This window comes from Electrophorus electricus, chromosome 1 (assembly GCF_041902795.1).
Source record: "Electrophorus electricus isolate QZ-2024a chromosome 1, ASM4190279v1, whole genome shotgun sequence".
Lineage (NCBI taxonomy): Eukaryota > Metazoa > Chordata > Actinopteri > Gymnotiformes > Gymnotidae > Electrophorus > Electrophorus electricus.
In genome coordinates, this window is record NC_137497.1 from 12216553 (window position 1) to 12229177 (window position 12625).

Here is a 12625-nt window from a genome sequence, read left to right on the forward strand (position 1 = left end):
CCATTAGTTCAGCTGCTTGAGAAGACCTGTAAAGGAGAGAGTGAGCCTCCCAAATGAGGTTACGCAGAAATCAGACAGAATAACCACAGACAATTTCAGAGTCAGACGGTTTAAAACATGAGCCATCTACAAAAATGTGATAGCCGCCTTCCAGCAGCGTGCTAGAAAGTTCAGAACGCATGCTAGAGGACTCATGGATAACCTCCATGCAGTCATGGGGCACAGAGTCAGCAGAATGATTTAGCGATGTCAAAAATGATTGTAACAGACTAGCAGGTGAGCGCAGGGTCATGTGTGATTTAATGGTTACGTTCCGAGTGGCACAGAGGATGGCCTCAAGGCCTGAACGTTGCTGTGCTGTCATGTGCTGTGTTTTAATGTTATTCAGAATAGTAATAACTTGATGTGAAGTGTGAAGAACCATTGGATGAGACAGTGCCAATTTCTCGACGTCAGTGACCAGCAGGGCAGAGGCAGCCACGGCGCGTAAGCAGGCCGGCATGCCTTGAACGACCAAATCAAAAGGTTTGGAAAGGTAGGCCACAGGTTGATAACTGCCACCATGCTCCTGGGCCAGGACACCCATGGCTGTGGAGCCGTTTTTAGAAACGTAAAGGTGGAAGGTCAGATTATAATTTGGTAGGCCAAGTGCTAGAGCAGAGCACAAGGCCAATTTCAGATTCCTGAATGAGTGATACATGGGTTGAGTCCAGACCAATGTATCAGTACAGTTTTTTCCACAGCCGTTCCTGAGGACTTTATCATGAAACTCAACATGGGTTGTTTTGTGTTGGGCGGAGGGATGTCACGTATGATTCCCCACACTCATTAGAGAAAGGTACTGTAAGTATTTGAGATTAAATATTGTTCTTATAATTTTGTTTCTGGAGTTTAAGTTTAATGTTTATCTTGCCAGGAAAGTTTGTTTATTTTAACTAAGTAGGTAAAACAAAGTAGATCAAGAGAAAAATTAACTTACCTGTGATTATTTTTGTGGAGAAGCTTCCATGTTGTTTTAGAGTGAAAAGAAACTGTAGCCTCTGTTGAAGGGGACTTTTATGGGGAATTTTCCTTCCCAAAGAAAGGAAGTGATGTCACATAATTTCCTGTGGTGATGTTTCCTTATATATGTTTCTAAGGGAAAATTCACTAGAGTTGTGTTTTGAAGTTGATTGATGTTGGAGAATTTATGATTGCTGGATTTTTTCTCCTTGAACTTGTAAATACTTGTAAATACTGCATTTTCCTTTTTTTGAATATTTTTGTTTGTTTTTTATTGGATATGGCTTTTTGTTTGCACTGGACTACTGAGAGCCAATAAATACCTTTTCTTTTGTATCCACTAGGAGTGTATCCGTGTGTCTTTACTAGTGGACCATTGCAATGATATTTCCATATGTGCAGGATTAAAATACTCTACAAATAAATGCTCTTAAAATAGTCCATAAATAAATATTCTTAAATACTCCACAAATAAGTACTCTTTAAATACTGTACAAACAAATAATCTTAAAATACTCCACAAATAAATGAGTCCAGTCTATGTTTGAAGAAAGCAAGAGTGTTAGTTCGTCCCTGCATCTGGGAGACAGGTCAGAGAAGAGGGAATGGAGAGGGCATGAAGCATTTAAGGCTCACACTTTATAATAACGATAGTTTATAGAGCATTTATATGCTTGTAATTCATAATGAACTAATCATGAACTAATGAGTTAGTGTTATTCATCATGAATTAATATATTAGTGATCATTTATAAGATGTATCTAAGCTCTCACTTCATAACTATCTGATCATGAACAGATCAGGAAGTGAGATGTTATGCTTAATTGGGTTTTTAAGTGCTATTCTTTATTAGATAATGAATTGTGCCATTGCATACATGCAGGAACAATGGAACTGCATTTAGTTCAAGTAAATGTTCAGAATGTTGTTAGGTTACTGTGTGTAGGGTTTGGAGTTGGGGCTCCAGGGGCTTTAGGTGGCAGGTCGTTTTTCCTAGAATAACAAGTGGACCAGTGGAGTGGAGCTTCAGGTGCAACCTGCTTAACTTCCATCCTTTAAGAGGCCTGGAAGACAAGCATCAAGACTCCGTGTTGTAGCCCTGCAGGTGGTGAAGTTTCTCTGGTTGTCTGAACACCAGAGTCCCTCATTGTCTTCATACGCCGACTGAAGATGCACTTACCTGAACATTAGTTTTGCACTTATTAAATCTTATTAAAAAATAAAAAAGTTTTAATTGCATTTATGAAATATGCTATTGTGTTATGCACAAAAAAGTCACTCTGGATAAGAGAGTCTGCTAAACACCTTAAATGTTAATGTAAATATGTATGTTACAATTTCAGAATTAATGGTGACCAATTCAGGAATTCAGAGGATATGCACCATTAGTTAATATATTATTAAAATGACAGCTTTATTAATCCTGGCTCCTAAGAATCTTTGTGAACCTGTTAAAATAATTAAAAAGTGTAGCCATACAAATTATTTGTTAAACAGTAACAAACAGCAGCTGTAGTTTCTAAATTACTTGTCATATAGAAATTATCTGTAGCATTTTACAGCCGCTAAGGTGAAAACTATTCAATATACACGAATATCTATAAATGTCTGTAGGCCATTTATAAACGACACACTTTCAAATAAACTTATCATTTGAAGTTGTCTGTTAAGAAATGTATAAATTACTTGGTAATATTTTATAAAACACACATTAAAAAAAAGACTTGATGTCTTCAGACTAATGTGCTTGTTAATAAATATGCATAGTAGGAGTTCTCATTCATGGAGTTTTCCAAGGTCATGAATGAATCGTCCTAGAGGACCATTATTGTGTTTTTTTGCTAGCCGTTCATACATTTCTATTCACTGTCCAGTGATCCTTTACCAGCTCCTCTCTCCGGTTACCTCTAAGCCTCCAAACAGTTTCCTTGTATGTTCTCCAGGCCCTCCTTATATTCTACGTGTGAGCCCCTGTAGGAGCATCCATGTATGATATACTGTGGTTAACTGTGTAATGTCTGTAGCCAAGCTGAGACAGAGCCTGCCGGTAGACACGCCACTCACCACTGAGGATTGTGGATCGCCTCCTTACATGCTGAATGATAAGTGGCACTAGTTCCCTTCTGGACCTTCTCTGAACTAGGTGAAGAACTGGCTCTCTTTGTTTAGTGTGGACAGCATTTTCACCCAGCATCCCAGAGACCCACTGCCTCCTCCACAACGCCCGGCCATCCGCCCTCTTCCATACCGTGTAACATAAAAAGTAAAGCATTATTACATTAATTAAGAACTATTAACAAGATGAAAGAATTACAGGTATGAAGCATGAAGACTTGTGTGTCCATTATACATTATTAAGACTATACAAAATTCTATACCCACATAAAAGATGCACCTGCATTTCTTCTATGCCTGAAGTTACTCTCATCTATGACAGTGAGCTGTCTGCATCCTCCTTTCCTTCTTCTGAGTTCTTCCATCGCCACCACACAAGCCTCTCTCACTTTCTTAGACAATTTTGACAAGTAACTTGAGAAAACCTGAAGGGACATAATGGTGCTAAATTGATTATATAACTGAAGAAATGTATTTAACACTTTCTTACTAAGATATTGAATGTACTCAGTAAAATTGTGAAGTTTATTTGTTAATTAAGTTAATTTGTTCATGTGAACTGTTCTGGTTATTTTGCTTCTTTTAATCAAACAATTGACTTGATTTGAATAAAACCAATTAACCTGCTTGTTACACATGGATGTTTGAGATTGCACCATTAAAATATTTTTACACTACAGAAAGTGTCTAGATGTGCTGAACAAAAATCTGTTTGATTACAGTTCAAATGGCCACTCAGTTCACACTTGTTGTATAAAGTAAGACACATAAGCCTGCGTGTGTTAGCTGCTCCCTCCTGTACACAGATGTCATCCATTTGAAGAGAGACACTTCAGAACACTAAACACAGAGTTGTGTCTGATTGATCTCCTCGTCTGCCTTCCCCTGAGCACAGCACGTTGACACCTCCTGTATGAAAACAATAATATGTACCAGGATAACGATCTGTACAGAGTCTAACAGTCTAGACCCAACGTTACATGTTCTGCCTATTTAACACACTGTTAAATTACTATTCGATGTAAGAATGTGCCAAAGTCACAATGAAAAATGCTTGCAATTAATCTCTGCATTCTTTAAGGGACAACGTTATTTGATAAAATCTACGTTAGCTAGAAAGTTTAATTTAAGATAAAGTTACAGTAACAGTTACAGCTTACATCGTTAGCCTACCATTCATAGCAGTCCCATCAGTCGCTGTTGTGTAGTTTTATTTTGTGGTGACAAAGATCGCATTTCATATTTCTTTGTAGTACTTTCTTATTTTGCAGCCACTTTATTAATTTTAAATGTTTTCTTTTTGATTTCTTGCCCTCCATCAGCTTCCTCTATTTCTTCGGCATTTTGGCCCAATTAAAACCGGATGCCTCCCCTTTACATTTGTTATACTGGAATTTATGGCATTCCACATTATCATCGAGCTTTTAAACTTAACAATACAATGAATAATACATATAAATGTTTTTTTTTATATTGTGCATGCTTATATTCAGCAGATACATTAATATTTTCTGGACAAACAGCTCTTTGTGAATTTCATATAAACCATCAACAGTAAAGGTGGAGCGTTCGTGGACGTTGGAGTTCATTCAGGTCTGCGCCTCTAATGAGGAGACGCCGGTACAGGTGTGTTTGGAGTCGGATGACAGTGGAGATCAGCACAGCACCTGACACTCCTCCACACAATACACAAAGAAGAAGAGAGTTCACAGTTCAGAGAGAAAGCCAGGGCAAAAATCATCATCAAAAAACAAAACAAAACAGCCAAGACACTGGAGAGAAATAAAGATGGAGAGGCTGGAACAGGTCAATGCTGTACTGTACTGTAGCTACAGTGCAGCTAAACTAGCGTTAGCTAGAAATCAACATTAGCAGATGTGTTTTCAGTAGCTTTATTGAATACTAACATTAGTGGGTTATGCTTGAACAACGGCAGTTTACCGTCTTTATGACCTTTAGTACATTTTATTCAGTATGAGTGGAATCTGGACACATCCGCTTTGTTAGATTACTCTGAAAGAAAGCTGTCGTACGTTAGCCAACTAGCTAGTAAACTAGCGCGACTGGAAAAGGTGCCGAACACCAGCTGACTGTCTCCGGATTACAGTGGAGATCAGCACAGCCGGTTTCTCCTGTTGTCTGAAGTTTAGCCCTTCGAGCCGTTTTCGGTAGGTTTTACGCTCTGGTTCTTTACCTGGCTTTTATTCCCCGTCTACGTACGTCAAGAATGTACATCAGCAGGCTCGACCGACCGACCGACCGAGCTAGCTCGCTAAATCGGTCGCTCGTCTCGGTCATTTATGTGTAAAATACAGAGTGTCTGACTGTCTGGCTAGATGACATTAAAATGGCTGATTAAATGCACCCAGTTAGCTTGCATGCGCGTCCGAAGTGGTGCTTCACAACTCGAGATCGACAGTATTGCGGTATTGTCTGTATTGCAGACGTGCAGCGGTGTACCGCGTTCATTGTAAGTGTTCACTAAGCAAACCGCGACCGTGTCGGTACTATTCTATATGTGGCACTGATGTGTGTGTTCTTCTTTCTACAGTTTGGGTATTGACTAGGGATTCAAGTAAGTAGCCTGTCAAAGATTTATGCGTGCGCATGTCGTATTTTGTCTCCACAGACGTGCGTGCGCACGATGTCTCTTCCTCTCGTTACCTTTTGGACAGAATTGGACTGCTCAGTGGCCCAGCGTCAGCCACCTTGTCCAGGCCGTGTGCCTGGTGCTTTGTCCACTTCACCTGGCCGGTCAGACCATCGTCAGGGTGAACAGGTGGGTTGTTGCCATGAGGGACTACAGTGTCATCTAGGACGTAGTCCTCAGCAGCCCCGGCCTCATGGCCCAGACCCGTATTCAACTTTTTGAGTTGAATCAGCAGACACTGACCCAGTGCTGAGTTTACCGGGTTTTATATTGACCTTATTGGCACTGTGAACTATACAGGCTGAGCACTAATAGGCTGGGCTGCATTTTTTATTACGGGTACAATGCCAGGAAGAAAAAGCAGGAGCAGGATGTTCTGCGCTTGAGCGTTGGCCAGTCCAACACTCCCATGTTGGCCCTGAAACTTCGCCCTCCTGCGCTGAGTAAACTCCCAGAGCGTCTGACTCACGGGCACCCTGCCTTTGACTTTAACATCCAGCAGGATGTGTCTGGGCAGGCTTCTCAGCGTGTCAGAGGCCAGCCTCCTCTTCCTCTCGGTGAGACCCCGAGGAGCTTTGGTCCAGAAGGAGATGCGGCTTCTGCCACCATTGCCCCTGCCGCACTGGCCGGTCCTGAAGTACTCCAGACCACAGCGTGGTGTTGGAAGAAAAAGGCAGACGCCTCTGCTGCCACTGCGCATGGACAGGCCGTCACCCCCGAAGCGGCGCAGGCACGAACACCAAGCCTGCAAACCCAAGACCAAACAGTTTGGCCACAGCGGGTTTCGTGGGGTGCACTTCTGTGCGGCAGCAGCAGGGAAGACTGAGGAGGTGCTGGACAGGGTCAGTGATCTGCTGACCACCCCACTCACTCCTTTGTAAATAGTTGTACATAGTTTTATATTTATCCCAATTTTCATTATTTATCCTGTGTGTTGTGAATGAGCACTTCAATATTATATTATACGTCACAAAGTGAATGAGCACCGATTTTAAACCACTTTAATAAAGTGAATAACTTGTTGGTAATTAGACACATTCTTACAAAAAATGCATTTGTTATTTTGATACTATTTATTTGATGAACAATAAACAAGTACTATTCAGAGTTCAGTTTCCTGTATATAAATGATTCAGTTAAATTAATTCAATTAACATTCAATTAAGTCAGCATTATTATTGTTATTATTATTAATCTTATTCTTGAATGAACATCCACTTTTAACAATATATATATATATATAATGATGGGATATATTTTTTTTAAATGTGGAAAAACAATATGAAGACAGTAAAATTGACAACCTGTTGAATGTCTGAATTTTTGCATGCAATCTTAATCATGATTAAAAATGAATATAATTACACACAGATTAAAAAGAAAAAACAGTCTAATAACATGAAACACATGGCTACTTGACATGCATGCTCAACTGCACATGGCTCCATAACATGCGAAACAACCTGACCCTCTATCCCATAGTCCCGCGTCCTTGCCGGAGAGGTCACAGGGATCACCTGGGACAGGAATTTGGGCAGATTCTGTGTTCTGGGTGAACTGTGGTTCCGGGAACACTGGGGAGGGTGCAGATGAGATTGCGTGCCGCCGAAAGGGCCATGCGGGTGGGGGGGGGAACAGTGCTGGAGGGGCCCTGGACTGGCCACAGAATGACCACTGGTAGCAGTTAGATAATCTCCACCTGCCCCCAGTGAGCTCTGTGCCTTATAGTCCCTATGACCTTGTCTAGACCTTAACCCTATAAAAACCTTCCCTCTGCTGCTGATGGGTTGGGGGCCAATCTTCTCTGTGTCCAGTCCAGGACCCCTCCAGAATCCAGAACTGTGGTTGTACAGTGGAACTGCTCTTTGTCTTGTAGAATATCTCTCATATGTTTGCTTCAGAATCTCGGACATTTCAAAGCCTTGTTTTAGTGGCTCTTATAGTTCTTTATAAACTACAGAGAACACTCCAGAAATTTAATCCAGCTCCAGATTCTCATCTTTTACATCAGTTACCTTAAAATCTACCCCCTCTCTCTCGCTCTCTGCCAGAGGTATTTATTAGGTACACTATATCTATAGGCTCTCAGTACTTTTTTTGTCAACTTTGCAGTTTGCCTCCGGGGCTTTGGGCAGACCCCTCCAGTCTCGCTGGTGAGTCCGCTGAAGGGAAGGGACACGGGCTTCAGCTCTGCCCACTGGAGATCCCGATGGGTCCACCCAACCGCCCTCTTTCTGGTTGTTGTGGTGCATTTCGGTCTTCCTCGGTCTAGGCTCAAGGCCCTCCCTAGCCCCCCCCAAGAATTTCTTGGGGGTGTTCCCCTCCACTTCCGGGGTGGACACAGACACCAATCACGGTCCTCTCCCCAATCTCCTGGGATCCAGGCAGCAGGGCGGGGCTGCCTACGCATCTCCCGCTAGGAAGTCCGTCTTTAGCTGAAGGACCTGGCGTCCTGTGGTGGTTGGTCATTCTGTAACACGTTGGCCCGTGTGCTGAAGGGCGTAGAGCAGGATGCACAGACTCTCTCGACGTGGACAAACATTTATTTACATAAAACATAAAGACTATAGTGGCACTCCCGTGTAACACAAACAGTGAACATAGAGACACTTAGCACTAACGATTTTTAACATTAACACAAGGTAGACAAAAATGGTTATGAATGTTACATTTAGACATTAACTCACGCACCTCCTGCTAGGAAGTCCGTCATTTACGGAGGGAGTAAGCGTCCTGTGGAGGTTGGTCATTCTGTAATGTTGCTGCTGGCCTGAGCGCCATAAGGCGTGAGCCAGGACACACAGACTCCCTTGACTTTGTGAAACATTTATTAACATTAAACACAGAAAACACAAGTGGCAATCACATACAACTATAACAGTGAACATTATTAAACATTTAACACTAACGATCTACACATAATACGGAAACAGTGAAAACAAACACAGACGTTACTTGCAATGTTTTTTTTTTACACAAGAGACTCAAGAGACTAAGCTAGAGACAATGACCAACAACGGTGCACACACTGACAAGGGTTTAAGTAGACAGACAGTAAACCCTGTGGAGGTGTGTGCCAACCATTGAAGCGTGGCTACAAAACAAACATGCAAGATCCCCCCACTGCACGCGGCAGGCCAAACCACTTGACTCGTGACAGGTGAGCATTCTGTGACGTTCGGCTTGTGTTGGCCCATAAATTAATCTATGAGCCCAACCCCCTTCCATCTTATAAATTAAACAAGATCTCCATTTTTGAGATTTTTTGCTTCAGCATTACAGAGTATAAAATAAAAAGATTTTAACTCTTCATCAAAGTAACATGCTGTTTTACAAGATGGAATATTTGTCCTGGAGATTCCTGAACCTTTCTCATGTTGATTATCCTGCTGCTGGACATTGTTTCCTCTGATTGTTTGCACAGACCTGAAGGTTGCTCAGTGGAATGAGTATGTAAATAAAGCAGGAAGTCTGTCTGCATTCAAGATGTCAGGGGGAAAAGTGAAATAATTAAATGGATGAAATAAAGCCCTACCAGAGAACTGTGTCAGAGTGTCTGGACTTGCCACAAGTGAGTTGCTGGACTTTGTTGTTTCTGTTCAACAGATGGGTTGTGGGGTAAAAGGAAACGAGCAGCAACTTTAGATAAATTGTTCAGCTATTTTGTAATTCAACAAAACAACAATAAAGAATCTTGAAAACTTCTAAGCCTCATCCTACTCTTTGAGCAGCTGCCCAGATTCACAACACAACAGCAACTGCAAAGCAAAAATGATGAAATTAGAGAAGACATCATTAAGTGACAACACACATTAGTGTTAAGCCACAACAAAAATGTGGCACATTGACAATCTTTAATTTTGGTTGATGTGTTTGTGCTGTGGCTGAATTAATGACTTTCCAGTGAAAAACAAGGATTTAAATGTCCAAATGTCTTGCTAGCAAACCTATCTAGTTAACTAGCAAGATTCCAACTAGATCATAAAGATAAGCATGAAGAGTAACTGTTAAGACAAAATTTGGAAACTATAACAATTTCCTGCCCAGCAAAATAGTATAAAACTCACTTGTATAACTTTTATATAACATTAATCTTTCCTGTCACTAGCCATTTTAGAGGTCTGCAGAAGTGAAGATGAGAAAGTTTGTACTCAGAGGCTCCTCAGTGCAGTGAGGAGTGGCTCACGGGTTCAAGGAGGACTCAGAAGCTGAAGTGAGTATTCGAGTGCAGCATGTTATGCTTGTGAGCTGAACATGGCCACGATCAGAAGAGAGTCTGAACACAATCTTCAAAACCAATTTCACACTGGCTTGCAGCAAGCAGTATTCAATTTAAAGTTAGGCCTGCACTGGTTTTGCACCAAGTAGATGCAGAAACCAATTTACACACCGCAAGGCTTTAGTGGGCCATTCGATCTCAAAGCAGAGTCGCAAACAACTGGAGGATAACATCAGAAAAAGCACCTGATGTTTTATTCTACCAGGGAAGCTGCGTCGTCCAGAGGAACTTAGTGGCCCTACCGGCAAGACAACCTAAAACAGATGTCAAATGAGCAGTGTGACAACCATTAGCATTGCTCAAGGGAGGGCTTTTTGTCATCTGCTGGCTAGGAAAGCATTCCTGAGGGAGAAAACAGGATGACTTTCTATTTTCCTTCACTCTGCTCTAAAAAATAAAGAGGGTGTTACAATCAAGCCAACGCAGGAGGGCAGCTCAACAGCACAACAGTATGCTGCCAAGCTGAAGACCAAAATGGCTGCCTCTGAAGAAGGGCTGTAAGCTGTGAAGTATGCTTCCCTCTTCAGAGGCCCACAGCATCAATATCAGAAGCCATAGTTTATTAATACTAAGCCCTCTTTAAGAATGAGTCGTATATGATGTGAACTAGCACTGCAAATGCTTCTTTGTAGGATTGACATGCCATGGTCAGGATGACTTTTTACTGCTGGTTTTGTTTTGTATTTTTTGACATGCAAAAATAGTTTAGAAGTAGGAAGAGAGGTTTCTGGATTGGTTACTAAAAACCCTGATGAAGCCAAAGTTTTTAACTGCTTATCCTAGAGCCCAGGACAAGTACAGAGACTTTTTTCCTCAGAGCATCTATATTTGTGATCACTATGAGGACTTAGAGATAATTTATTCAGTGTTCTTAAATGAACATTTCTTACAATGGCTATTAGAAAGTATTATAATTTAGTACAAAAGGTATATGCTACTCCGGTGCCACATATTTTTTCAAGCATTACCTATAAGTATTTTTAAGGATACATATTTATAATATTGTATATCGTATACATCATTCTTATTAGATTGTTACAGACCTTTGGCATATGTGGGGGAAGCAGTGTGCATGTAGAAGGCATGGTGGGCCATTTATGTGAACATGATAAGAGCTTGCAAATGATATGCTCTGCTTGTTACTGTTAATGTGGTCAGGATTTAAAACATAACTTGTGTAACTTGTGGATGACGCATGCTATACTCTAACTCCCCATACTTTTTTGAACATGGAAATTGTTTGGTTTACATTTTTCTAGGAAGTGATTGTCCATAGTGCTGGTTTCTAATGACTTGTTCTCTTAGTACATCAACATTTAATTATTTGCAGGTGATATAAAGAAACAGATGGAATCCCCAGAGGGCTGAGAGGGTAGTTGCAAAAACAAATTGAAAGTGAAAGTGACATTTTATAAATTGTAATCACCATGTTCAGATAAAGAATAGTACCAGCTTGTAGCCTATTTCAATCAGTGTTTCCACTGACATCACTGAGCACCATGGACAGTGACACTGCCATAGTGGACCTCCAACAAACTGAAAAAAGACAGAAAGAGAACGAGAGAGAGGCTCTCATGTCACTGCTGCATGACCCAGTACTCTTCAAAAAGCACAATGCTGCCTCTATATACATTCAACTTGGAGCACCCTGCTCATTGCAGTGATAGCAGGAGCTAGCTTTTTGATAGCATGTGACTCAGGAATGGAGCTGGTAGAGATGTGGTCTGCAACCTACAGATCAATGCTGGACCCTGCTCTTTAAGAAAATGAGCTTCAACATGTCAATAAACAGATTGGGTTCTTGTTGGGTTAAAAACATTTTCTATATCAAGCTGAACTCAGAGGCCTTCAGATGTCTCTGCAGATTTGTTAGCTAGGCAATAAATAATGAAAATGCCTCAGAGAGAGAGAGAGATAGAGAGAGATGGAACGAGAGAGAGAATGGACTCAATAAATCTCTCAGTCCATGCTTTTCCTATGACTAGTTACTTACTTTTCATATCCTACTCTAGGTCCAGTTCAGACAGTGCACCATTTGTGTATAGCATCTAGCACCAAGGGCTTATTGAGCTGGTGCTTTCTAAGTTATGAAAGATCCATCGATGAGACTGGCTGTGTGCTGGGCTGGTGACATAGATGGAAAACTGTATTGTTTTTGTCATGGTTTTAAAAATGATGTGCAGTGAAATGTACTACTGGGTCAAATTGCTTAGCTATAGTATGAATCATCTGATTATCTGCTGTTTCTCAGCAGGCTGCAGCGCTGGTACAGGTGCAGATTGTCTGCACGCAGCTTGTCTTTAGTTATCATTACCCCTGCCAGAGCTTTCCGCTTGTTGCCGATCATTGCCTTTATCTTGGCCAGATTGGCTAGTTTGGCCTGGATCTCCAGCTCCACAAAGTTGATCGTTTCTTTGAGATGTGACTGGAACTGAGAGTGGAGGTACACAATACTGAGATTATTTTCTATGCCTTCAAGACTCTACTACTGTACAATACATCTTCCCATCCTATTCCGTGGCAATAAATTTACTGCATTTTCAGTTTTAAATGGGGGCTCGAAATTTCCAAGTTTTGT